General features: G+C 51.6%; 1 protein-coding gene across 1 annotated transcript in view; it reads left to right on the top strand.

Annotated features, from left to right (window-relative positions):
* The first annotated feature begins 1,103 nt into the window (after nt 1-1,103).
* Nucleotides 1,104-25,090, top strand: part of LZTS3 (leucine zipper tumor suppressor family member 3) — a 47,697-nt gene continuing 23,710 nt past the window's right edge. Inside the window, exon 1 of the mRNA XM_005495264.4 lies at nt 1,104-1,322. The gene's annotated coding sequence lies outside the window, so the exon portion shown is untranslated. The remainder of the gene's footprint in view (nt 1,323-25,090) is intronic.

Genomic DNA, 25,090 nt, shown 5'->3' with positions numbered 1-25,090 from the left:
CTGAACTGGGAGCATTGTGCCACCAACCCCTACATGGGCAGCACCATGAGCTTTCCCTTTCCCTTTCCCTTCCCTTTCCCTTTCCCTTTCCCTTTCCCTTTCCCTTTTCCCTTTCCCTTTCCCTTTCCCTTTCCCTTTTCCTTTCCTTTTCCCTTTTCCCTTTTCCCTTTTCCCTTTCCCTTTCCCTTTCCCTTTCCCTTTCCCTTTCCCTTTCCCTTTCCCTTTCCCTTTCCCTTTCCCTTTCCTTTTTCCTTTTCCCTTTCCCTTTCCCTTTCCTTTTTCCTTTTCCCTTTCCCTTTCCTTTTTCCTTTTCCTTTTCCCTTTCCCTTTCCCTTTCCCTTTCCCTTTCCCTTTCCCTTTCCCTTTCCCTTTCCCTTTCCCTTTCCCTTTCCCTTTCCCTTTCCTTTTTCCTTTTTCCTTTTTCCTTTTTCCTTTTTCCTTTTTCCTTTCCCTTTCCCTTTTGGACCTCTCATTTCTCCTTGGAGAAGACAATCAGTGCAGTGTCACAGTCAGAGCTGCCCTGCCTTCAGCCATTGCCCATTTGGATGTCCCTTTCTCAGCTCATCCGTGTCAGAGGGAATCTGGGGAGTTTTTCCCCACCCTCTGCCAGCTCAGGTCCTTGGATTCTCCGTAGGATGGGAGAAGTTGTTTCCTCCCCCACACTGACCTTACATCTCCATCGGGGGTTCAGGCTGTGCCCCCTCCACCCCAAAGGGAAATGGGGGGCAAACAGGGACCAAAATGGGATTTTCATGGTGGATCCAGGCTGGCAGAGTTGGCTCCCACGCCGGGGCTGCCCGAGCCCCTCCAAGCCCAGCCAGACCCCCCCTGCCCCACTGCCAGGGCTCAGCTCTATTCGGGGGCTCTTTTTTGGGGGTGATGAGGTTGCAGGGGACAGAACCAGGGCACCCGCACATCCCAAACATCCCGGAGCCCTGTTGGGGGGACGGCGGCAAGGCGAGGGAGGTGCGAGCATCACCCCAGCATCCTCAGCCAGGTCGGCGGGGACAGAGCCCTGTCCTGGGGGGTGGCGAGGCAAGAGTTAAAGGGAAGGCGAGCAGATCCTCCTCCATCCTGCCGGTGCTCGCTGTTAGGCTGCTGCTGTGACAGGGGGTGGGGTCGGGGCTGGCCGCCGTTTGCCGCAAGAAGGGGGGGGAAACGTGGCTGCGAGTGAATGTGAGTGTGTGTGTGTGTGTGTGAGTGTGAGTGTTGGTGACACAGGACAAAATGAGATAATGAGACCCCTCGGACGGGAGCGGCCGCCCGGCTGCCACCAGCCCTGATCGCGGCCCCATCGCTGCTGCCCGGCATCCCCGCCAAGAGTAAGGCTGGGAAGCGACTGGGAGCAACTGGAAGAGGGGGGAGGTGGGATGGGGATGGGGGTGATGGTGAGGGGGGGTCTCCCGGGGGTGGGGTGCACGGAGGGAGAGGTTTGATCTGATTATTATTTGGGGACCTGATGCTGGAGCTTGGCGCGCCCGAACCACCCACCCAGATGTGATTTGGGGAGGGGGGAGGGGAGGAGGATTTTGGGGAGGGGGTGGGGTGGAGGATGGGCTGGCAGCGCCGATTTTGGGTGTGATGGAGGGGAGGGAGCCGTGTTTGTGCCTAAAGTCGCAGCTGCCTGGATTTGGCCCCGCGGGGCCATCGGGATGTGACAGCACCCAAAAATAGAGTGCGAGGCGGGGAGGAGCGGCGAGGGGAGGGGGGGCAGACTCGTGTGCCAGTGCCAGGGCCGGGTTATTCCCCTTCGTCACCTTTCCCTCGCCTTCTCTCATTTATTTCTTTGATGTCGGGGAGGGGAGCGCTGCCTGGGGCTGGGGGTCGGATCGGAGGCACGCAGGGCTTGCTGGCGGCCGGGTGATTAACGTGCAGTTGCTGGGAATTATGTCATTGCCTCGGTGCTGGGTGGCCCTCGCCTAGCAGCGGCGGTGGGGAGGGACGGAGGGAGGGAGCACGTCATGGCAGGGGGGTCCCCGCCTGAGGCTTCACCCCGGCTCGGTGGGCACGCAGCGTTCCTCCCCATCCCCGCTTGGGACATCCCCCCAGGAGGCTGGGCAGGGATGGAACAGCGGCCCCCAGGCCAGGGGTGCACGCCCACCCCGCTGCTCCTGGGGGTCCCGGGCTCCATCCCCGCGTTGTGGCCGCTCCCGATGGCTCATCCCGCTCGGAGCAGGCACAGGTGAAGGTGGGCAGCCCCTCTGCCGCCTCCCACCCCGGCAGACAGCGGGGCTGGAGCTGCTGCACTGCAGCACAGAGCCCCATCCGCGCCCCTGGGTGTGCCCGGGGGGAGCAGGGACCCTCTTTGCCACCCTGTCCCCTCCTCTGAGCCGACCCGAGAACCTGGGGACCTGTGGCTGCCAGCGGCCCCCCGGGCCAGTTTGGTCCTCTGCTTCAGAGGAGGGTCTTGGGCTGCTGGATGCTCCACATCCTCCTGGGCATCCCCCTGGGCATTCCTTGAGTATCCCCTGAACACTCCCTGAGCATCCCCTGGGCATCCCCTGAGTACCTACCCCCTGAGCATCTCCTGAGCATTCTCTGAGTACCCCCTGAGCATCCCCCTTTGAGCATCCCCTTGAACATCCCCTGAGTACTCCCTGCGCATCCCTCCTAAGCATCCCCTGGCCATCCCCTGAGCACCCTCTGAGTACCCTCTGAGCACCCCCTGAGCACTCCCTTGAACATCCCCTGATCATCCTCTGAGTACCTCCTGAGCTTCCCCCCCTGAGTACCCCCTGAACACCCCCGGAGTACCCCCTGAGCACCCCCTGAGCATCCCCTGAGTACTCCCTGGGCATTGCCCCCTAGGCATCACCTTGTATATTCCCTGAGCATCCACTGAGCATCCTCTGAGCACCCCCTGAGCATCCCCTGAGTATCCCCTTGAGCACTGCCTGAGCACGCCCTCAGCATCCCCTAGACATCCCCTGAGTACCCCTGGAGCACCTCCTGAGCATCCCCATCCCCTTCCCCACATGTGGAGCTGGAGAAGGAGCACAAGGCCCTGCCAGTGAGCCAGGTACAGACCCTGCTACCCATCCACAACCTCTTCCCTCTGCTTCAAACCCCGTGGACCCCAGGGCAGCTCCGTGGGTGCCCAGGTAGTTCCATGAACCCCAGGGCAGCTCCATAGATGCCCGGGCAGCTCCGTGGATCCCGGGGCAGCTCCGTGCTCCATGGCAGAGGCTCGGACAGGGAGAGGATCAGGCAGGAAAGCTGCAGGGGAGATGAGCAGTGGAGGTGGGAAGGGCGGGCACGGCTCTAGCGGGGCATTTCTGGCATTTTCTGCCCCACAGGAGAATGGGGCATGCCGACAGCTCCCTGAATTCCAGCTGGGAGCCAGAGGTGCAATGGCAGCCGGGGGATGCCACTTGCCCCGCAGGATAACCTTTGGCATCTCCCTCCGTTCCCAACAACCTCCGGCACATCCTTCATCCTCAAAGCTGCTCAGGAAGAGGATTGTGCCAGCCAAGCCCTCCAGGGAGGTGCTGGCATGACGGGGGAGCGCAGGGCACCCCAAATTTGGGGCAGGCAGGAGCGGGAGGCCACTGCATCCCCCGGCCGTGCCCTCTCCGGCCGGGCTCGGTTTGTTTATGTGTGGCCCTGGTTGGAGCGGCGATCTGGCGTGGCTAAATATAGCAGCGATGCTGTCATCCGAGTTCAGCCTGGCTGGGGAATTTATTTTCTGCAAAGGCTGCGAGGCGAACGGGCTGGGAACAGGCGTGGAAATGCCGGAGCCGTGCGACGGTGCCCTGGCTGCATGGGCAGCGGGCACCTTGTCCCCAGTGTCGCCTTTGTGATGGCAACAGGACACAGGAGGGGTGGTGGAGGGGCTCAAATTGGCCCTGCTGGATCGCTGAGCATTTAAACAGAGCGCGGTGCCTGTGTGCCTTCAGTTCTTCATGCAGGGATCCCCTCCTCCTCTTCCTCCTCCTCCTCCTCCAACTCCTCCTTGCTGGAATCCCCAGGGATCAACTCCCAGTCCCCTTAGATGGAAAAGGAGCATCTGAAAGTCCCGCATGTGCCTGTGGGCATCTGGGAGAGAGCAGCAGCTTGTCCTAAAATAAATGGGATTGGAGAGCCCTCCATCCCTAGGGGCTGCAGCATCAGCCCCGGGCATCCCCTGCTGCTTCCATCACCGTGAAAAGAGCACCTTTGATCACCCATCCCGGGAAAAAAGGGAAAAGAGAGAGAAAGACAGGTCCCCTGACTTGCAAAAACACACCAGGCAGATGGGGAGGGTGTTTTCCACACATGCACTGTGAAAACCACGTTGCATCAGCTGTCGGAGCTCCATGTGGATGGAGCAGGAATGTGGATAAACTGGCTGCAAAAAAAGTTTCTGAATGGAGTTCTATCCCGACAGGGAAGGTTAAGAGTTAAGAGGGTGTTGCTGGAGCTGGTGAAGGGTTTAAAATCTGCTTTCTCCCGGGGCTGTCAGAGGAACCCAGCAAACAAAGGGTGAAACGAGGAGATTTCTTGTTTCCCTTCTCAGAGGATCTTTCCCATTAGTCATTCCTGTCACAGGAGCTGGCAAACACGGTTATTATTTGAGGGATCTGAAAGTGAAATGGAGGCACACGAGGCCAGGAGCCCAGTCATCCTTGTCCCTGGGACTGGGGAGCAGGCAGGGACCCCCCAGCCCCTGTGGTTCCCCCACACTCCTGCTCCATGCTGGGTAAAGCCCCTGGATTCATGCTCTGGTTGTGGGACCTCTTTCCAAGGTCTAGGGAGTGGTATCCCTGGTTCTTCTCATCCCAAATCATTCCAGGGTTCCAGCAGGACAAGGTGGTACCAGGAGCCATAGGCAGGCTGGGATGCTCCATCCTGGAGGTGGTGGTGGACCAAACACCTTGAGATCCTGCAGTAATCCAGGTGCTTCCCCAAAGCACCCAAAACTCAGCTCTTCCATCACCCCACAGCCCCAGGCACCTCCATGGGGGAAAGGACCAGGCTGAGCCCCACCATGGGTGGGAGGAAGGTCCAAGGAGCTCCCTGAAGAGCAAGGAAAGCAAAGGTCACTGTAAGGCAGCCATCAGGAAATTGGGATGGTTCGTGCCTTGTGATCTGGGCTGGAGCCAAGGGCTGTCCTGGCAGAGGGAGCTCAAAGTCCCCTTGAGCAATGCAGGAGCTGCAGGAGTTTCTGCAGGGCTGCAAGGCTGGGGATCAGGTTCTCAGGGATGGTGGCTGAGTTTCCAGCTCACAAAACTGGGGTTTTGCCATGAAGATGTGAGTCCTGTTGGCTTTTTCTGGTTCCTGAGGCAGAAGGATGAGCCCATTATGAGCCTCTCCTTCAGGGCCAAATCCTGATCACAGGCCAGTGAGAAGCTCCAGAGCCAGCAGGATGCTCCAGGGTTAGACAGGTGTAATCCCAGACTCACTCAGGCTGGAAAACACCTCTGGGATCACCAAGTACCAACCTTTGACCAAGCACCACCACCCCAAAGAAACCAGAGCTCTGAGTGCCTCATCCACTCACTCCTTGGGTAATTCCAGGGACTGTGACCCCACCACCTCTCCAGAAAGCCCTTTCCAATGCTTAGCAACCCTTCCCATGTAAAAAATTTTCCCAATATCCAATCTAAACCTCCCCTGGTCCACCCTGAGGCCGTTCCCTCTCCTCCTGTCCCCGTTCCCTGGCTGTCCCCTCCTGTCAGGAGCTGTGCAGAGCCACAAGAGCCCCCCTGATCCCCCTTTCCTCCAGGCTGAGCCCCTTCCCAGCCCCCTCAGCCTCTCCTGGGGCTCCAGACCCTTCCCCAGCTCTGTTCCCTTCCCTGGATTCTCTCCAGCCCCTCCAGATCTTTCTTCTTGTGAGGGGCCCAGAAGTTTCCCCAGCATTGGAGGTGCCCCAGCAGTGCCAGCAAAGGGGACAGGCACTGCCCTGGCCCTGCTGCCACCCAAATTCCGAAAAATTCCAGGTGCCATTGGCCTCCTGCCCACCTAAGCACACCTGGGCTGGTGTCCAGCCCCAGCACCTCCAGCTCCTGTGGCACCAATGGGCAACAGAGCCCGTTCCCTTTGCAGGAAAAAGGCAATCAGATCATTAACACATGCTGCTCTTCACACAACCAACCTCACAAATATTTATCAGCTGGAGAAACACACGGGCTCACAAGTTGCCAAGTAACATAACAAGAGGAGCTTTTAAATAAATATCTGTGCTTCTGTGGGTGAGGAATTAACCAAATCCCTTGGTGTGTGGCCCAAAGAGCTGCTTTCCTCTGGAAGGAGGAAAATAATGATCAGGAATAAAAAGAATGATCCAAAGCAGGAATGAAAACCTGGGATAAGCAGTGACTGTCTGTCTGTCCAGCACTGGAGGGAATTCCTGCTGGGAAAGTCTGGGGAGTGATGCCAAAAGTTGGGAGCAGGATGGGATGAGGGGTTTATTTAGGAGGGGAGGTGAGAACAAGCCCAGTGCACCAGGCTGGGTCTCATCCTGCACCCTGTGCCTCTCCTGAACACCCACAGGACTCATCTTCTCTGTAGGTTCAGGATTTCTTGTTGTACAAGGTTGTTTCTACATCCTCGTTGCTGTTCTCCATGTTCCCTCCAGCCCTGAGAAGAGTCCATCCCTTCCTCTCCTAACCAGTTGGGAATGTCCCAGAAATCCAGCAGGAACACTGGGGTGGGCAATTCCCTCTGTGTGTTTCCCAGCAGAGCCCAGACAATCTCATCTCCTGCAGCTCAGGAGGCTTTGGGACCAGCCAAACCCACCCTGCTGACATTCCCCAGCCTGCCCAGGTGTGTTCTGCACTGCCCAGACGGCCAAACTTGGTTCCCCTGATGCTAAATCCTATTAAATCCTTGTTGTGAGGTCAGTTTGGAGGTTTTGGGGTTTTTTTGGGGGGTCAGTGCTGCCAGAGGAGACCAGGTGGGTTTGGAGATGGATGGAGATCTCTCATCCAGTTCCTTCTTCCATGGGGAAACTCTGACTTGTGGGGATGGGATTTCATAGTGTGGACCTTAAAACCATCTCATTCCAACCCCTGCCATGGGCAGGGAAACCTCCCACCATCCCAGGTTGCTCCAAGTCCTGTCCAACCTGGTCTTGGACACTTCCAGAGATCCAGGGGCTTCTCTGGGCACCCTGTGCCAGGGCCTCACCACCTCACAGGGAGGAATCTTCCCCTAATATCCCATCTGAGTCCCTCTCCAGCTCTGTTGGAGGCCCTTTATCTATTGGAAAGTGCTGGAAGGTCTCCCCAGAGTCTTCTCCAAGCTGAACATCCCCAGCTCTCCCACTCTGTCGCCTCATCTTCTGGAGATGTTCCCAGAAGATACAAATCCACCATCTCCCCACCACCACCACAGGGCTTGGCCTGAGGGTTTTGCAAGTAGATTATAATTTTGGACCCATTTGGGGTCATTTTGTGCCCATTTGGTGTCATTTTGGGTCCATTTGCGGTGTCATTTTGGGCCCATTTGGGATCATTTGGGGGCCATTTGGGCCCATTTGGGGGAAATTTGGGGGTTCTTGCCTGAACCAAAACATGAGGAGACAAAATTTGGACATGGAGCTGGTTGGCAAAGTCAACTTGGAGAGTGGTTTTGGGGGGCAGACACTGCCCAGTGCTGGTGGGCCCAGCTAGGCCCAGCCTTGGTGGGCCTGTCTGGGCCCAGTCCTGATGGGCCCAGCTGAGGGGGTGAGATGACCCTGACTGGCTGAGGTGATGGTGGTGGGTTTCACCACCCAGAGCAGCTGTAGATGCCCCATCCCTGGAAAATCTGGGATGTGGGAGCTCCTCCCTGTCCCCCAAACCATGGCAGTGCCCCCAAGCACAAGGGGAGGAGGTCAGAGCTTTTCTTAGCTCAGCTGCTGGAGCTGGGAAAATCAGCCCAGCTTTTGGGCACAGGAGCTCATCTCCTTGTCCCTGGTTTCTAATTATATCAGCTGATCTAGCACAGGCTCCTTCACTCCCCACGGGCTGCTGCCTTCATTCCATCCCTGGCTGTGCCCTTGGCAAGCTCTTGGAGGAGCAGCCAAGGCATCCCAGAGGAGATGCTGGCATGACAGGAGTGGCTGCCTCACCTCAGGTGTTCTCCTGCAGTGCAGTCCCTGCCTCCAGCACTGCCAGGAATGGCAAGGGGACAGGGGACAAGGGACAGGTGAAATATGGGTCTCTTTGAGCCAGGTTTCACAAGCTCTTGGAGATCTATTTCACACCCAAGATAGCTCAGCTACCTTAGAAGGCATAAAATCAGCAGGATGGCTGCTGTGGTAGTGTTGGAAACAGAAAAGTTTTAATAAAAAGCAAAATAACAAAACTGTTTACAGGAAAAACCAAGCCAGGTGCAAGAGGTCTACTTGCTCTTGGTAAAACACCTCACAAAAGTGGTCGTTTCCTTTTGTTCTCTTCTTTTTCTAGTAAATTACTCAGGTGGGACTTTTTGCCTTCTGTCCAATTGGCCATCCTTAAGTTTGAGGTGAAGTCCCCAAAGTCCTATGAGATATCTTTTCACTTAATTGAGGAGAGAAACTTCTGGGCTTTTTTCCTTTTTATGGGGACAAAGGACAGTTTTGTCACTCCATCAACAAGAGGCACATTCCTATATCTCACCCTTTCTATATATCTAAAAGGAAAGAGGAGAAAATAATATGATTTGAAAAAGTTTTATTTTTGTCTGTAGGAATGGAAACATTCCTGTGCACCAAAGTGTGGGATGGGAAGACAGGAAATGCTGTTCCCATTATGGAGATTGGCTGGAATGGCTTCTCAAGGTGGCTCAGAGACACCAGGGCAGAAAGGAGAGGATGGAAACATCTCCAAAATCATCAGGCATGCTGGGATGAGATGGGCAGAGCTGCATCCCCACAGGCCCCTGCACCCCAAGGCTCTCCTGCCCAGGGGAGAGGGTCCCTGGTGGTCCAGGAAAAGACCAGGATCTGTTCTTGGCTCAAATCTCTCCCTCCTCCAACAAACACATTTCCCAAAAGGTCTCTGCTAGGAAAACCCACATCTCCACCCTGTGCAGCTCAGCCAGGACACAAACACCCGTGTGCAGGAGCAGGCTGAGCACAGTGCCAGGCTCAGGGAGGCCCTGATGCTCTCCCAGCTTCTCCAGCAATGTAAATAAATCACTGCTGCCCAGCTGGTGCCCAGCCAGCCCCTGCACAGCAGGACTTTGTTCCTCTCCTTCCTCCCATCTGCTCTTCCTCCCTCCTGGTGCTTTCCCAAACCCCAGGGCTCGATCTCTTTGGGGATTAGGGTGTCCCCAACACACGGGAGTGGTTTCAGTGCTGTTGAATTCCAAGTGGAAAGTTTTTAATCTGTTTTTTTCCCCCTGCTACTGGCACTCAGCGCCGTCCTTGGCGCATTCCTCAACCTCAGTTTCCCTCTGCAGCCTCCCAAGGGGTTGTACAGATTGGGGGCTAATCTGGGGACGAGGATGAGGTATTTCCAAACCAGACCTTGTGGCTGCAGGTGTTTGGGGTGGGTAAATCCCCCTGTGTGTTTCCCAGCAGAGCCCAGACAAACTCATCTCCTGCAGCTCAGAAGGGCTTTGGGAAGAGCCAAACCCAGCCTGTTGACATTCCTCAGTGCCAGCCAAGAGCTTTGCCTTCCCCTCCACGCTCTCAGGGGCCCAAATTAGCTTTTAATAATAATATTTCATTAGAAAAAAAAATATTAAATAAATAAATCCCCGTGCAAACAATCCGGCCTTGGCGCCCGCCGGGACAGCAAACACTCCCTGAGGGGCACCAGGTGTGGTGCATTCCTGATAGCTGGAAAAGAAAGGAGCCATTATTCCATTCTTTCCCTCTCTGTGCCATGTCAGGGTGAGCAGGAGCAGCCAGCCAGGCTCCAGGCACTGTGGGAGGTGGGCACCTGGCTTTGGGAAGAGCTCCCTGAGCCAAGCCCCGAGCTCCAGAGCTGATTAATGGTGGCGTTTCTTTGTTCCACACGTTTCCTCCTGGCGGAGGTGAGGCGTTTCAGGCGATAAAAGGGAACTGTTTGTTTTAAAAATGAGCCCTGCAAGTCACCCCAGCGATCCCTGAGTGCCCACGTTCCTGGCACAGCCATCCCAGCCTTTGTGTGGATGCATCCACCACTCAGGTTATTCCTCACAGCTGGAAAACTTGATTTTTCCATAATAAAGTTTCCCATGAATCCATTGTTGTCTTTCCCTCTTGTCCTCAGAAGAGAAGCTGAGGACAGGCAGGACACGATGTTACAGCCCCAACCCCAGCTTTGACCAGGATAAAAAGCAGGGAAAACCCTTTCCTCCAGCTCTCCATCCTTGCCTTTGGAGTGCAAAGCAACTTTGCACCCCTCCAGGGTTTAAAAGGCAGGCAGAGATTTGGGCTGCTGGATAATGTTTCTCTGGGCCAGCTGCTGGGATAAAACCAGGGCATCTGGCAGCTCCTGAGCCGGGCAGCTGAGCTCCTGCCTGAATTCCAGCATGGCCTCAGAATCACAGAATTCACAGAATCCACAAAACTCACAGAATTCTCAGAATCACATAATCCACAGGATCACAGAATGCACAGGATCACAAAATTCACAGAATCCAGATAATTCAGAGACTCACAGAATTCACAGAATTCGCAGAATCATAGAATTACCAAATTCACATAATCACAGAATAAGGGAATCACAGAATTCACAGAATCATAGAAATCAGAGCATCACAGAATTCACCAAATCACAGAATAATAGAATTCACAGTATTTACAGAATCACAGAATTTACAGAATCACAGAATTCACAGAATGAGAGAATCAGAATTCACAGAATCCACAGAATCACAAAATCATAGAATTTACAGAATCACAGAACTTACAGAATTCACAGAATGACCAGGTTGAAAGAAACCTTCAAGATCATCGAGTCCAACCCATCCCCAACACCTCAACTAAACCCTGGCACATCCAGGCTTTGTTAAACACACCCAGGGATGGGGACTCCACCACCTCCCCAAGCAGAACATGGCAGAACTTTATCACCCTTTCTGTGAAAAACTTTTCCCTGCTATCCAACCTGTATTTCCCTTGGTGCAGCATCCGAGGGGCAGCACGGGGGAGGTGACACCCGCCCCTCCTGGGGACATCCCAGCGGGAGCAGGGTCTCCCTTTCATGCCCCGCTGGGGGACAAGAATCCCTTCATTTCCTTCGGACGCTTTATCCTCTAAGGATCTTGATCCCGGGGGCGAGCGACAAAAACACCCTTTAAATCCATCCCAGGGGCTTAGGGGAGGATTAGCAGATGTCTCTGCAGGCTTTACACCATGGTGTCCCACCCTCATCCAGCTTCAAGCTTCCCGGAGGAGAAATGATGGATGGAGCCAGCCTGGCTGGAATTGCCCTCGGGACATCGCTGCATCCCAGGCAAGCCCAGGCTGGTCACTCGTTCCCAAAATTTGCCATCGATTTTCACCACAGAGCTGGTTCTGGTGGGTGTCCTGTGGCACAGAGCTCTTCCCAGGGTGTTGTCACAGACATCTTTTATGAAAAGTCCTTTCCTTAGGTTTTTCCCTGCTGAGAAGCTGAGAAGCTTCAAAAATAAAATGTAAACAATGGTTATCTGCTGCTGTGGGATGCAACAATTAGATCTTTGATTAGCCCATGTTGGTTGTTTCTAATTAATGGCCAATCACAGTCAGCTGGCTTGGACAGAGAGTCCGAGCCACAAGCCTTTGTTATCATTCTGTGCTATTCTATTCTTAGCCAGCCTTTTGAGGAAATCCTTTCTTTTATTCTTTTAGTATAGTTTTAATATAATATCTGTCATAAAATAATAAATCAAGCCTTCTGAAACATGGAGTCAGATCCTCGTCTCTTTCCTCATCCCAAGACCCCTGTGAACACGGTCACAGGGTGTTTCACCCTGGAATTTTCCAGGAGGGAGAAGCTCCCCTGTTTCCAACCTTTGGGGGATCCCTAGAGAGGAGCCCGGGTAATTCCCCAGTGAAAATCTGACTTCTCATCCCAGCCTGGCTGGTGGGAATCACCTCTCTCCGTCACCCCTTTTGTGTTCACAAGTCATTAATTACTGCCTCACTTTCCATTCCCAACACTTTTCCTCCTTAATTTGTCTCAGCACTGGCGTTTTCTCCCCCTTAATTTCCCTGCTCCCGCCCACATCCCTTTTAGGTCTCCTCAATTCCCACCCGCCAGGGCTTTTTGACTCTCGGGATACCTTTCCTCCGGCAAACACAAGCTTGCATAATAGCTGTTGACACCACAACTTCATTTGAATCGATCTTGTTTGCTAATTAGCTGATTGCAGTAATTGGCATGCATTACCTTGGGGGATTCTGCCTTGCTGGGAGTGGCCAGTGGCCAGCCCCAAAAAGGTGGGAATGGCATCAGGGAGGTGATTCCTGCTCCAGAAACACCTTTTGCAGGTATCCCGGGGATTCCTGGAGCTGCAGAGGAATTTCTGGAGGGGAACCACAGCCTGGTGCAGGGGTTTTTAACTCCTGGAGTGCCTCAGAGCCGCCAAAATGTCCAGAGTAGCTAAAAAGGGTTAAAGTTCCTGTTCCTGGAGCGAAGGGATGAGGATGTGACTCCACTCTGCCTCAAAATGCAACTGAAGATGACTCAAACGCTGGGTTAAAGACAAACCGAGTGAAGCAGCTTTTCTCAGAGGTCATAATTCCCTTCTGGAAATTCCCTGCCGCAAATTCATGGAGGATGAAACAGCATTAGAGTGAGCGAGGGGGGAGCAGGCAGCATCAGGGACAGTGTGCTGTGATGGCAGCAAACCTTGGGGGGGATCCAAAGACAGCTTTGGGTGGGAGGCACCCCTGAAAAGCTCTGGGATGGGATCAGTGAGATTCTCATCTTCCCAGCCCCTTTTCCTCCAAGCAGCAGCTACACAGGGAGGAGGGAGGATCATCCCAGTCCCTGGGATCCAGTCAGGATCCAACATTCCCCGTTGTGAAATTCAGTGACAAAAGGAGAGGGACAGCAAGGGCAGGTAGGGAGTGACAGGACAAGGGGAATGGCTTTAAACTGCCAGAGGACAGATTTACTTTAAATATTGGGAAGGAATTCTTCCCTGTGAGGGTGCTGAGCCCTGGCACAGGGTGCCCAGAGAAGCTGTGGCTGCCCCTGGATCCATGGAAGTGCACAAGGCCAAGTTGGACACGGCTTGGAGCAACCTGGGATGGTGGAAGGTGTCCCTGCCCATGGCAGGGGGTTGGAAAGGGGATAAGATTTAAGATCCCTTCCCACCCAAACCATTCCATGTTTCTGGAATAACTCATTTATAAACAACACCCCAAACCAAAGCTCCTCACAGGGGCACGTTTCCATCTGTGCTGCTGCTGGGGTCCCCTGATCCCGACCTGCCCCTGGTGAGGCTGAAGGAGTCTGTGAAATTCTGTTTTTTATGAGCCATCTATTTATATTGACAGCTTCCCACGCTCCATCCCTCTAATCCTGCATCCCTTTCTACCAGGCTAAGCTGCATCATCCCAATTCTTCAATCCCCACCCCTTGTTTTTTTTAATATTGCCCTGTAATTATCATCTCTCCACCCTTCTGGGATCTGAGAGGAATCCCAGAACTTCTTAGAGAGGATGAGCACAGCCCAGAGGTCTCCTTGTCCTGTTTCCAGGGGCTCTTGGGAGCAAATTAATCTGAACCTGCTGTTTAAAAATGTTTCTCCTCAGGCCATGCCATTTAGTGTCTTCCTGGGTTACTAATGGACTAGAAAGCACTTCCTTGTCCCTGTGCAATATGAGAACATCAGCCTGCTTTTTCCAAAGCCAGAATAGAAATTATTGAGCGCTTTTTTTTTTTCCTTTCATTGTTATCAGTGATTTTCTGATCCCCAGCTTGAGGACAGGCAATGCTGCTGCTGTTATTTTGCTGCTCTTAATTTTGTAAAATCAAATTAAAAATCACTTCCTCCCTGCTGTCTGTGAACATCCAGGAGAGACCTGGTATGGTCAACTGCAAACTGAATTATGGAGTAAACTCCACAGCTTTATTGAGCTTTTTATGGAAAGAGTGGTAAAGTACTGGAATGTTCTGCCCGGGGAGGTGGTGGAGTCCCCATCCCTGGGTGTATTTAACAAAGCCTGGATGTGGCACTGGGTGCCAGGGTTGAGTTGAGCTGTTGGGGCTGGTTTGGACTGGATGATCTTGAAGGTCTCGTCCAACCTGGTCATTCTGTGAATTCTGTGATCAATCAGAGCTTTTATTTATTTTATTTTATTTTATTTTATTTTATTTTATTTTATTTTATTTTATTTTATTTTATTTTATTTTATTTTATTTTTATTTTTATTTTATTTTATGATTTTATTTTTATTTGTTTATTTATTTTATTTATTTTTAAAATTTATTTTATTTTATTTATTTTATTTTTAATTTTATTTTATTTTATTTTATTTTATCCTGTTTTATCCTATTTTATTTTATTCTTTATTTTAAGACATTGCAAACACACAAGAAGCAGCTGGCTTCATCTGTGGGGTCCATGTGGGGATTTTGTGGTGACTTTGATCAGAGGGGTGAAGGGGCTGGGTCAGACCTGGCCAGGGCGTGGATATCCCAATTTCCCACTACACAGGAGCTGTGCTGGTGGAGCTGTCACCCAGCGAGGGTGACAAGTGACACGAGTGGGGGGTGGCTGGGGACACGGCAGGAGAAGGAGAATTCAGAATTTGCTGCTTTTCCCCCTCCCCCGGAGGTCTGCAAGGTTGGACACAATGAAATTCCCTCCTCCCTCCCCTGCCCGAGGCAGCCACATCCCAGGAGGAATTCAATGCTGCCTCCGGGCCCATTCAAAACACATCAGGGTCAAACCTTTATGAGGCAACAAAGAAAATAAACCCAAAGACAAAAAGCTATTCTGGAGGAGGGCAGGGGAAGGAAACAGCTCCCAAAATACCAGTGAGAACTTTTCCTTTGAGCCCAGCTGTGGGATGGGAGTCTCTGCTCTGGTGGGACTGAGCAGGGCAGGTGTGAGCAGATCCTTCTGCACCTTCCTCTTGGTGGGAGGCAACCAAAGTGTAGAGTTTTGGGAATGCTGGGTGAGGGTAATGAATGTTGGGTGAGAATCATGAGGATCTGGGTGCTGGAGAAAGGACAACTCTTGGTGGGATGTGTCCTGCAGGGAGAAGGAAGTTGGCTGGCACCAAAGGAATATGGACCCCCTCCTCTCCCCCATTTCCTGTGCTCACCACTTCCCTGGTGGCTGTGAGGATTCCTGGTGGCTTTCAGAGGTTGTGTTGCTCCTGGCTGTGACCCCAGAGGCAGTTGGACACACCCCCAGTTCCAACACCTCCAGAATAATTTGGGTTTTTTCCTTTCATTTCTGTTTTTTAGCTGGGAGCATTGAGTGAGGCTTTCTGAGAGATATTTTGAATTGTTCCTATGTGAGATTAAAGCTCTGGCACATGGGAAGGGATGGGAGAGGAAATATCAGTGAGAACCTTTCCTCTGAGCCCAGCTGTGGGATGGGGGTCTCTGATCTGGTGGGACTGAGCAGGGCAGGTGTGAGCAGATCCTTCTGCACCTTCCTCTTGCTGGGACGTCACCAAAGGGCAGAGTTTTGGGAATGTTGGGTTAGGATCGGGAATGTTTGGTTAGGATCATGAATGTTGGCTGAGGATCATGAATGCTGGGTGAGGATCATGAATACTGGGTTAGGATTATGAATGCTGGGTGAGGATCATGAATGTTGGGTTAGGATCATGAATGCTGGGTTAGGATCATGAATGTTGGGTGAGGATCATGAATGTTGGGTTGGGATCATGAATGTTGGGTTGGGATCATGAATGTTGGGTGAGGATCATGAATGCTGGGCTGGGTCATGAATGTTGGGTGAGGATCATGAATGGTGGGTGAGGATCATGAATGGTGGGTTGGGATCATGAATGTTGGGTGAGGATCATGAATGCTGGGTGAGGATCATGAATACTGGGTTAGGATCATGAATGCTGGGTGAGGATCATGAATGCTGGGTGAGGATCATGAATACTGGGTTAGGATCATGAATGTTGGGTTAGGATCATGAATGTTGGGTGAGGATCATGAATGCTGGGTTATGATCATGAATACTGGTTAGGATCATGAATGCTGGGTGAGGATCATGAATGCTGGGTTAGGATCACGAGGATCTGGGTGCTGCAGAGGGGACAGCTCTTGTCCCTGCAGGAGGGCAGGGCTGTCCCTGGGTCACTCTGGACACAGCCAAGCTCTGTTTGGAGCAGGGCAGGGAAGGATGATTCCCCCCAGAGCCCTGCTGTGACTCAGGGGTTTGTGGTCTGTGAGGGTGAGTCAGTGGGAGCAGGAAAAGCCTGGCTATTTTAGGACCACTGACATTTTGGGGGGGGTTTAACCCTTCTCCCTCCTCCCCCAGAGGCCTCAGCAGTGCCTTGGCTGAAGAAGGAATAAAAGACATTTTCCAAAGCAAACAGGTGCCAGCCTCACGGGGTGGAGCTCCCTGGGATGAGGAGATGAGGGAAGCAGGATCACAGGGACCAGCACGAGGCTGCCAAGAGCCACAGAGACAAAGCAAGAAGCCATGCCCAGAGAGAATCCCAGAATTGTTTAGCTTGGAAAACAGAATAATCCAGTCCAACCATTCCCCCAGCACTGCCAAGGCCACCACTGAACCATGTCCCCAAGAGTCACATCCTGTGGAGGTGTTCGCAGGGGTCCCAGGACAAGGGGAGAGATGAGAATCTTGACTCCATGTTTCAGAAGGCTGATTTATTATTTTATGAGATATATTATATTAAAAGAAAATTATATATTAAAACTATACTAAAAGAATAGAAGAAAGGAAAAGGAAAAGGAAAAGGAAAAGGAAAAGGAAAAGGAAAAGGAAAAGGAAAAGGAAAAGGAAAAGAAAAAGGAGTCTTGTGACTGACAGGAAGTCCGAGACAGCTGGACTTTGATTGGCCATTAATTAAAAACAATCACATGAGACCAATCACAGATGCACCTGTTGCATCCCTCAGCAGCAGATAACCATTGCTTACATTTTGTTCCTGAGGCCTCTCAGCTTCTCAGGAGGAAAAATCCTAAGGAAAGGATTTTTCATAAAATGTGTCTGTGACAACATCCACATTAAATCCCTCCAGGGATGGGGACTCCACCACTGCCTGGGCAGCTGTGCCAATGCTTGACCACTCTTCTGGAGTGGAAAATTTCCCAAATATCCAATTTATACCTCTCCTGGCAGAGCCTGAGGCTGTTCCCTCTCATCCTGTCCCTGTTCCCTGGCTGTCCTATCGTGCAGAGCCACAAGGTCCCCCCTGATCCTCCTTTTCTCCAGGCTGAGCCCCTTCCCTCAGCTCCTCCTGGAGCTCCAGCCCTTTTCCAGCTCCATTCCCTTCCCTGGATTCTCTCCAGCCCCTCCAGATGTTTTTCCCAAGCTCTGCCTGTTCCTTCTCTGAGCACCCTGAGGTCTCTCTGCTCCCAGGGTGATCCTCCTTCTCTAAATGCACAAGGATCGAGTTTTAAAGCTCCTCACCAAGTCATGGAGAGCTTTTCCAGAGTTTTCTTTCCTCCTGGCTCCAAGGGCACAGCATGATGGCCATGTCCCCTCCACCTGCAAAAGTGACACCAGGGGACTTCTCCAGCTTCCAGCTGAGCATTTCCTCTCCCTGTGTCCAGGGAAATCACATTTAGGTGGCCTGGGATCCACCAGGCTGTTGCTCCTGGCCTTCCCAGGGAACTGAGGACTTCAGCATCTCCTCATGGGATGAGCAGCCTCTTCCCTCCCACGGCCTGCCCAAAAAATCAGCCCCCATCTCCCCTCCCCACCATCCCACCTTCCTGCTGGAGATTAATTTCTTGTCCTTCTGTGCAGATTTTGCTGCTTTCGTGACAGCTGATCCAAGCTCAGCCTGGAAATCTCCATGGTTCTGTTTAGTTTAGGAAAATATGAAGATGTTTGGTGGTTTCTGTGGCTTGCATTGTTGGGGAGCTTGGTTTTTTGGGGTTTTTTGGTTTTTGTTATTTGGGGTTTTTTTGGGGGAGTGGGGGGATTTTGGGTTTTTTGGGTATTTTGGTGGGGTTTTTTTTTTGTTTGTTTTGTTTTGCTTTGGTTTTTGTTTTGGTTTGGTTTTGTTTTAGTTTTTTGTTTGGTTGTTTTTTTGGGGGATTTGGGGGGTTTTGTTGGGTTTTGGGGGGTGGAGGGATTTTTGGGTTTTTTTTTAGTTTTTTGGTGTTTTATTTTGGGGATTTTTTGCGTTTTTTGTTTGGTTTTGGTTTTGGTTTTTGTTTTGTTTTTGTTTTTGTTTTTTGTTTGGTTGCTTTTTTTGGGATTTGGGGTGTTTTGTTGGGTTTTAGGGAGGTGGGGGGTTTTTTGGGGGGTTTTTGGGTGTTTTATTTTGGGGTTTTTTGGGTTTGTTTTGGTTTGGTTTTTTTTGTTTTTGTTTTGTTTTTGTTTTATTTTTTTGTTTGATTGGTTGATTTGGGTGTTTCTGTTAGATTTTGGTTTTGATTTTTATGGAATCATGAACCCAAGCACCTCCACATTACAACAATTTGAATTTTCACACCTCTTTCTGCACAGTCTGTTGCGTTCCTGGGGCACAATGGGGGCACTTCATGGTTTAGGGATGAGAATCAATAGGAGTTTTTGGGGTCGATGATCTCAGAGGTCTTTCCCAACCTCAACAATTCCATCAGCAATGGGCAGGGATGGGTGGAAAAGGGTCACTGATAGCCTGCTTTATATTCCCTCAATACACTCCCAGATCTGCCTCCTGTGCAATTTACAGCAGATCCTGATGGATTTCTGTGCAATTTACAGCAGATCCTGATGGATTTCTGGTCCATGAACTTGTCAAGTTTCCCCTCAAACACTGAACATCAAATGGCAGGGAGCTCTCCAGGCCACCAACCACTGCCTGAGGAAGGGGGTTCTTCCTTTTCTCCCTTATTTTTACCTTCCCCCTTATTTTTACCTCCCTTATTTTTACCTTATTTTTACCTTCATCTTCTTCCTGATTGGTTTATTTTTGCTAAAAAAAAATGAAAAAAAAGGATACAACTCCACATCTGTGTCATGAAACACTGCCCCAAAGCCACTGATGTTCCTGCAGAGCCCCCTGGGAATGTCTGAGCAATTTGTCAGCACTGATTCATTTTTAAAAAACCCCAAAACTACCGAGGAAAAAGGCTGGGAATCCTCCTGGAGTGTGCACAGGCAGATCCCAGGGCAGCCCCTGTCAGCAGCACAGGTGAGATGAACGGTGTGGGATTGCTCCCAGCTCAGAGAAATTAATGAGGATGCTGTGCCAGGGTGAGTTCTGTCCCAAATAGATGAAGTGCAAGCCTGGAACATGTGCCAAGCTCCTCTGGAGCTTGTTTCACAAGTGCTGCCCATTTTCCATGCATGCCTGAGGAATTCTGCTTCCCCCAGCTCAAGGTAGGGATGAGAGGAAAGCTGAGGAGTGCAGAGGGCAGGTGCTGCTGCAGCCTCCTCCTCTGGAAAATCCCTGCACAAAGAACCAGGAATCTTTGTCTGGGTTTGGGCCACAGGTTCTGGGCTGGCTCAGCATGGATGGACTTGGAATTCCCAACTAGGAATTGCTTGAAGAAGGAATAAAAGACCTTACCAAGTAGGAATTGCTGCATTGCTTTGGAAATATCGAGTCAAAGAATGGTGGAGCTCGGAAAGAACCTCCTTTGGATGTGGGGGAATGGGTCCAAACTGCCAGAGAACAGGGTCAGATGGGATATTGGGAATAAATTCTTTCCTGTGAGGCTGGGGAGGCCCTGGCACAGGTTACTCAGAGAAGCTGTGGCTCTGAAGTGTCCAAGGCCAGGCTGGACAGGGCTTGGAGCAATCTGGGATAGTGGAAGGTGTCCCTGCCCATGGCAGGGGCGGACTGGATGAGTTTTAAGGTTCCTTCCAACCCAAACCAGTCTGTGACTCAGTTGTGATGATGATCCTCAGGCTGAGTGGGGCAATGGAGAAAGGTTTGATATCAATCACAGAGAAAGGTTTGATATCAATCACAGGGTGTTGGAGAAAAGCACAAGAGAGGCTGCAGATATTTCAGCAGAGACATCATGGATATTTTTTTCCATGCTTGCTTTCTGATTCTGTGTTTTCCTCTCCTGGGAAGATAATTTCTGATCCTTGACACATCCAGCAGCTGCTGGGACTGGTCATGAACAGGAGCAAAAGGTGCTTTTGGGCAGGTCTCACCTCGTGTCCCCTGGGTTATTCATTCCTCACAGTTCTCATTAGGTCTGGCCTTAATGAAGGCTCTGCTGAGCTTTGGACTCCTCTTCTCTCCCCATCCTCCACTTCTCTGCATCTCCTGAGTGGAATCAACACCAAATGAGAAGCAGGGAGGAGCTGTCTGCACCCCACCCCACGAGGCCAGCACAGAGAGGATGTTTTCCCACTTGAGGATGGTTTATTCAAGCTGCACACACGCTCTCTCACACTCACACTCTCTCTCACACACAACACAAACGTTTTCTCACCAAGCCCTTGGGATTTTGGCACTCCCTCCCACTCCCCTGGTCGTGCACAGCTCCATTTCCCAGCTGAGGAGATGTGGAGAAATCTCCTGACTGTTTTGTTTGCAGCAGAGCTGCTGGTGCTTTCCAGGCTGGTTATGAGCAAATGGGAAACAGAAGGAAACCAAATTCCTCCTCCCATCCATCCCTGCCCTTGCTGTGTCCCTGGTGCTGCCAGCTCGTCCTGTGGCCATCTCCAGCTCCACATGAAAAGCCCTCCATCAAACCAAGAGCTTTGCAGCCTCTGCTTCATTTCAAAGCCTCTTTTTTCCTTTTGCTGAGGATCTGGAGGGAAGGGAGAAGTGTTCAAAGCCCAGAGTTGGTTCTGAAGTCCAAACCTGGGGTTTGTTTTATATGACAGAGCAGAGAGCCCAGGAACCTGTGAGGGCAACACCTCCCTGCAAATCAGGTCATTTATTTAGCGAGGGAAAAAAAGGTTCAGAGCATTAGGGCAGAAATCAAAGAGTATTTGAAGGAGGAGGGAAAGCCAAGCTCTGGCTTTGCCATTCCTGCCCTCCTGCTGGATCCCCACGGCCTGGCAGGCACTGAGGGAGACCAGGAAAATATTTCACTCTTTACAAACCCTCAGAGCTGCCCTTTCCAGGGGGACTCAGGTCAGCTGCCACACTAAACTCCAAATATTTTCCTAGCTGGCAAATGAAAAAAAAAAACCCTCCATGTGTCTGTGCCTGGCTCTGAAGCCAACGTACATGGAGTGATCAAGCCGCTGGCACACATCTTGCAGGAGCTAATTATAGAATTTGGAAGGCAATGTGATAATATTTTCTTTAGATGTGTGGTGCAGATGTAATTACTTCTCCGGAGATGCCAGCCGCAGATGACGCAGGATGCCCTTATGTAATCACCTTTATTATGCAGCTATGGAAATTTTCCCTCCCTGGCCCATCCTCTCAACTCCTTTTTTTTGTTCCTCACCCTAAATTCTCTGTGGTTCCTTCAGAAGGTGATGGGTGAGGGCCACAGGGCAGCTGTGGCTCCACCGCCTCCAGAGAAATTCCATTCCTGGGTTTCCCCATCCATCATCCCTTCGTGAAGGAGCAGGAGTTGATGGCTGTGCATTGGCAGGGCTGGGAAAAGGAAACTTTGGAGCCAGGTTTGCCCCATCCCTGGCATCTCCTGTGCCTTGGACCAGGAGCCAACTGCTCCATTCTCCTGATGAGGAGGAGCACCCTCCCCAAAACGGGCTGGGGATGCTGAGGATGCAAGAAAACTGCAGAGGAAAGCTGGTTTGTCCCTGCAGGGTGAAGGATTGGTAGGGCACAAACACTTGAGGTGCTCCAGAGGTTGCTCCAGAATGCAGGAGGATCTCCCAGGTAATCCACAAAGCAATTCCTGACTGGAATCACAGCATGATCACAGCCAAAAATGCTTCCAACACAAGAGGGAATTTTGCCTCTGGATCCTTTCTGAGGTTTTCTATTTTTGCATGTGGATCCTTTCTGTGGTTTTACATTTTGCCTGTGGATCCTTACCAAGATTTTTCATTCTGCCTGTGCATCCTTTCTGAGGTTTTCCATTCTGCCTGTGCATTCTTTCTGAAGTTTTCCATTTTGCCTGTGGATCCCTACCAAGATTTTCCATTCTGCCTGTGGATCCTCTCTGTGGTTTTCCATCTTACCTGTGGATCTTTTCTGAGATTTTCCATTTTGCCTGTGGATCTTTACCAAGATTTTCCATTCTGCCTGTGGATCCTTTCTGAGCTTTTCCATTTTGTCACTTCCAAGTCTCTCTGTCCCCACTGCCCACTGAGGTCCAAGCCATGGGGATCTCCAGGACAGAGGTGTCCCCCAACCCCAGTGCTGCTCAGGGGGGACACACTCCCCTGGCATGACCAGTGAAACCCTGCCTTGGCCACAAATATTCAGAATATTCAGGAAAAAGGGTCGGTCAGCAGCTTGGAGGCATCACCCTGTAGAGGCAGCACATATTTTGGCTCTGTGCTCCCACCCTTTTCCATCCCTCTTCCTGGCCAAACTGGATCCTTCCTTGCAGTTTTTAAGGATTAATATGTGATGCAGAGGGGTGATTCTGAGTTCTGTGACATGCTGATGCCATCAAAGTTGCAAATCTGAGTTGTGAAGTTTTCCTTCTTTTTTTCTTTCCTTCCTTTTTCTTTCTTTTTTTTTTCTCTGCGTGGCATCTGAGGCAGGGCATGGATTGAGGAGGAGCAGCCTGGAGATGAGTAAGGTTGAATCCCTCAGTGTCTGGGAAGTTCAGAGAGTTGGGAAATGGGGGAATTGGCCACACAGCCCAAAGGAAAGGAAGCCAGGGAAATGGTGGCTGGAGCAGAACTCAAGGCAAAATCCTGGTTCACCCACTGGGGAAACTGGTTTCCAGTCACGGGTCAGTGCCAGTGCCTGCCAAGGAATGTGTCCTCAGGGCTGGGAATGCCCACATTCCTCTGAGGACAAAGAGCCAGGGAGGCAGGACCTGGGGGATGTGTTTGTGGCACTCAGGTCATTCATTAACTGCAAATTCCAAACTCCCAGGAGTCCAGGGCCATCAGGTGGTCATGGATTCAGGTGCATTTCAGCCCAATCCCTCCCTGTGCTCCATGGGCTGTGACAGCTGGGTCCTTGTGGCCTGGAAAGGGACTGTGACAACCTTGTGTCCTACCCAGAGAGGCCTGGGAGCCACCACAGGGGTGCTCCAGGCGTCCTGCTCCGTGTTCCACTGCCCCTCCAGGAGATCTTCCCCAAAACTTGAGGATTCTCATCCCTCTGCTTCTGCTGAGGCCACTCAGCCACCGGTTCCTCCCCAGAGCAGGGGCTGGCCATGATGGAGATGAGATGGAGATGGAAATTGGAGATGGAGATGGAGACAGATGGAGATGGAGATTGGAAATGGAGATTGGAAATTATGGAGATGGAGATGTATGGAGATGGAGATGGAGATGTATGGAGATGGAGACTGGAGATTATGGAGATGGAGATTGGAGATGATGGAGATGGAGATGGAGACTGGAGATTGGAGATTATGGAGATGGATGGAGATGGAGATGGTGATGGTGATAGATGGGACATGAACATGGACAGGGACATGGACATGGAGATAGATGGAGATGGATGGGACAACATGAGCACACACCACTTCGTCCTGAGCCTGATGTTCCTCCTGGAAAACACCTCCCAGGCTGAGCCAAGGGGGCTGTGACAAATCCCTAATTCCTGACATGGACAGAAGGGCACTTCCCAGCAGGATCCTTGAGCACCTGGTCATTTCAGTGTTAATCTGGCCCTCCTGGCTGCAAGCTGCTTTGCTCCAATTCAATTTTGCTAGGCCTGGCCTGATGCTTTGGGACTGTGAATGGGAGATTTGTTTCCTTCATTCTGGATAATCACCAATGATGAATGAATGAATGACCAGGCTGGAAGAGACCTTCAAGATCATCAAGTCAAACCCATGCCCTAAACACCTCAACTAAACCCTGGCACCCAGTGCCACATCCAGGCTTTGTTAAACACACCCAGGGATGGGGACTCCACCACCTCCCTAGGCAGAAAATTCCAGAACTTTATCACTCTTTCTGTGAAAAGCTTCTTCCTAATATCCAACCTCATGTGTAAGGAATGGTTTTAAACTAAAAGATAAGAGATTTAGACTAAGCATTAGGAAGGATTTTTTCCCTGTGAGGCTAGAGAGGTGCCCAGAGAAGCTGTGGCTGCCCGTGGATCCCTGGAAGTGTTCAAGGCTAGGCTGGAGAGGGTTTGGAGCAATCTGGGATAGTGGAAGGTGTCCCTGCCCATGGCAGAGTGTTGGAACTGGATGATCTTTAAGGTCTCTTTCAATCCAAACCATTCCATGACTCTGTGATTCCACAATTCTCTGGCCTAGACATAATCTGGGAAACCTGAGAATTCACATCCTCCCTGCAGACACCTCAGACCTGACCCAAATCCCGTGGCCAGGACACCCAGCACCCACTCAGGGCTTTCAGCACCCACAGGGGGAGATGCTGGAGCCTCTCCTGATTTATGGCAAGAGCTGGGCCATGCACCAGGCTGCGCCTTGCCAGCACTGTGAGGCTTTGTCTGCTCTGTGCTGGTACAGGAGGACACAGCTTCTAGCAGCAGGGATGTTTATTCCAGAATAGGAAACCATCCCTCTGGATGACATAAACCAGAGGCTTTTGGCTTGCTCGTGCTGGCTCAAGCTGAGCAGGCAGATGTCATGGATTGGAGATGAAAAGTGTCCCCCAGTGCAGCAGCTGGCATCAGCCCAGCTTTTTGGGGTCAAGCCAGCCTCAGGACCCCCTGTGGCAGCTTGGAGAAGGTGCTCTCCCATCCCCAGCTCTGTGTGGGTGTGAGGAGGTCTCACACAGGCTCAAATGATTCCACTTCATGAGCAGGAAAAGCCTCTCCCAGCATTTTAACTCGCAGAGCTGAGGGGTGTCCCTGTGCTGGTGAACCCCCAGGTGCACAAAGGTTTGTTTGAAACACAACCAGTTTATTCTGGTTAACTGATAAACAAACTCTGGGTGCCATGCTGCACATTTCTTCTGGGAGCTCAACCACAGAGCCTGCCCAGGCTGGGATTTTATCAACATTCCCAGCAGAAAGGTTGGATTTCCTGGCATGGCACAGTCATGCTCCCCTACCAGCCCCATCCTGCACGTTTGG

This window comes from Zonotrichia albicollis, chromosome 5 (assembly GCF_047830755.1).
Source record: "Zonotrichia albicollis isolate bZonAlb1 chromosome 5, bZonAlb1.hap1, whole genome shotgun sequence".
Classification (NCBI taxonomy): Eukaryota; Metazoa; Chordata; class Aves; order Passeriformes; family Passerellidae; genus Zonotrichia; species Zonotrichia albicollis.
Note: the sequence above shows the minus strand (reverse complement) of the source record. Positions and strands in the feature narration are given on the sequence as shown.